Source organism: Carassius auratus, unplaced genomic scaffold (genome assembly GCF_003368295.1).
Source record: "Carassius auratus strain Wakin unplaced genomic scaffold, ASM336829v1 scaf_tig00217818, whole genome shotgun sequence".
Lineage (NCBI taxonomy): Eukaryota > Metazoa > Chordata > Actinopteri > Cypriniformes > Cyprinidae > Carassius > Carassius auratus.
The window spans coordinates 1-2,500 of NW_020529258.1; the positions used below are offsets into that span (position 1 = coordinate 1).

Genomic DNA, 2,500 nt, shown 5'->3' on the forward strand with positions numbered 1-2,500 from the left:
TTCTTTCCTACTTATATAATGTACTGGCGATTAGATTGGCTGGCTTTAAAATAGCCCTCTCTTTGCTGCTGTCTTCGCTTACGGCATACCAACTGGCTATGCCGATCTCGTCTGATTCGGAAGCTAAGCAGGTTTGGGCCTGGTTAGTACTTGGATGGGAGACCGCCTGGGAATACCAGGTGCTGTAAGCTTTTTGGACATTTTTCACTTAAATATATAATAATTTTGCCAAAAAATAGAGTCAATGCCCGATCTCTGAATATTAACAGGTTTGGGCCTGGTTAGTACATGGATGGGAGACTGCCTGGGAATACCAGGTGCTGTAAGCTTTTTGGACATTTTTCACTTAGTATATAATAATTTTGCCAAAAAATAGAGTCAATGCCCGATCTCTGAATCTTAGCAGGTTTAGGTCTGGTTAGCACTTTGATGAGAGACTGCCTGGGAATACCAGGTGCTTTATTCTTTGGAAATTTCACGAATTATATAATAATCTTTCATTTAAAAAAAAAAAAAAAAAAAAAAGGTCAATGCCCGATCTTTGAATCTTAGCAGGTTTAGGTATGGTTAGCACTTTGATGAGAGACTGCCTAGGAATACAGGTGCTTTAAGCTTTTGGGTTTTCTTTCCTACTTATATAATGTACTGGCGATTAGATTGGCTGGTCTTTAAATAGCCCTCTTTTGCTGCTGTCTTCGCTTACGGCCATACCAACCTGGCTATGCCGATCTCGTCTGATCTCGAAGCTAAGCAGGTTTGGGCTGGTTAGTACTTGGATGGGAGACCGCTGGGAATACCAGGTGCTGTAAGCTTTTTGGACATTTTTCACTTAGTATATAATATTTTGCCAAAAAATAGAGTCAATGCCGATCTCTGAATTTAACAGGTTTGGGCCTGGTTAGTACATGGATGGGAGACTGCTGGGAATACCAGGTGCTGTAAGCTTTTTGGACATTTTTCACTTAGTATATAATAATTTTGCCAAAAAATAGAGTCAATGCCCGATCTCTGAATCTTAGCAGGTTAGGTCTGGTTAGCACTTTGATGAGAGACTGCCTAGGAATACCAGGTGCTTTAAGCTTTTGGGTTTTCTTCCTACTTATATAATGTACTGGCGATTAGATTGGCTGGTCTTTAATAGCCCTCTCTTTGCTGCTGTCTTCGCTTACGGCATACCAACCTGGCTATGCCCGATCTCGCTGATCTCGGAAGCTAAGCAGGTTTGGGCTGGTTAGTACTTGGATGGGAGACCGCTGGGAATACCAGGTGCTGTAAGCTTTTTGGACTTTTTCACTTAGTATATATAATTTTGCCAAAAAATAGAGTCAATGCCCGATCTCTGAATATTAACAGGTTTGGGCCTGGTTAGTACATGGATGGGAGACTGCCTGGGAATACCAGGTGCTGTAAGCTTTTTGGACATTTTTCACTTAGTATATAATAATTTTGCCAAAAAATAGAGTCAATGCCCGATCTCTGAATCTTAGCAGGTTTAGGTCTGGTTAGCACTTTGATGAGAGACTGCCTGGGAATACCAGGTGCTTTAATCTCTTTGGAAAATTTCACGAATTATATAATAATCTTTCATTTAAAAAAAAAAAAAAAAAAGAGTCAATGCCCGATCTCTGAATCTTAGCAGGTTTAGGTATGGTTAGCACTTTGATGAGAGACTGCCTAGGAATACCAGGTGCTTTAAGCTTTTGGGTTTTCTTTCCTACTTATATAATGTACTGGCGATTAGATTGGCTGGTCTTTAATAGCCCTCTCTTTGCTGCTGTCTTCGCTTACGGCCATACCAACTGGCTATGCCCGATCTCGTCTGATCTCGGAAGCTAAGCAGGTTTGGGCCTGGTTAGTACTTGGATGGGAGACCGCCTGGGAATACCAGGTGCTGTAAGCTTTTTGGACATTTTTCACTTAGTATATATAATTTTGCCAAAAATAGAGTCAATGCCGATCTCTGAATATTAACAGGTTTGGGCCTGGTTAGTACATGGATGGGAGACTGCCTGGGAATACCAGGTGCTGTAAGCTTTTTGGACATTTTTCACTTAGTATATAATAATTTTGCCAAAAATAGAGTCAATGCCCGATCTCTGAATCTTAGCAGGTTTAGGTCTGGTTAGCACTTTGATGAGAGACTGCCTAGGAATACCAGGTGCTTTAAGCTTTTGGGTTTTCTTTCTACTTATATAATGTACTGGCGATTAGATTGGCTGGTCTTTAAATAGCCCTCTCTTTGCTGCTGTCTTCGCTTACGGCCATACCAACTGGCTATGCCGATCTCGTCTGATCTCGGAAGCTAAGCAGGTTTGGGCCTGGTTAGTACTTGGATGGGAGACCGCCTGGGAATACCAGGTGCTGTAAGCTTTTTGGACATTTTTCACTTAGTATATAATAATTTTTGCCAAAAAATAGAGTCAATGCCGATCTCTGAATATTAACAGGTTTGGGCCTGGTTAGTACATGGATGGGAGACTGCCTGGGAATACCAGGTGCT

The 2,500-nt window shown here is 41.5% G+C and overlaps 2 non-coding genes and 3 pseudogenes across 2 annotated transcripts; all 5 read left to right on the top strand.

The window, feature by feature from the left end:
• Positions 1-76: 76 nt before the first annotated feature.
• LOC113103419 (uncharacterized) lies at positions 77-191 on the top strand (annotated as a pseudogene).
• A 506-nt stretch (positions 192-697) lies between these two features.
• On the top strand, positions 698-812 carry LOC113103415 (uncharacterized; annotated as a pseudogene).
• Positions 813-1,163: 351 nt separating this feature from the next.
• On the top strand, positions 1,164-1,278 carry LOC113103418 (uncharacterized; annotated as a pseudogene).
• A 504-nt stretch (positions 1,279-1,782) lies between these two features.
• Positions 1,783-1,900, top strand: LOC113103391 (5S ribosomal RNA). The gene has a single exon (XR_003291519.1). It is a non-coding gene; the product is annotated as a 5S ribosomal RNA (ribosomal RNA).
• A 353-nt stretch (positions 1,901-2,253) lies between these two features.
• LOC113103410 (5S ribosomal RNA) lies at positions 2,254-2,370 on the top strand. The gene has a single exon (XR_003291536.1). It is a non-coding gene; the product is annotated as a 5S ribosomal RNA (ribosomal RNA).
• Positions 2,371-2,500: the final 130 nt, after the last annotated feature.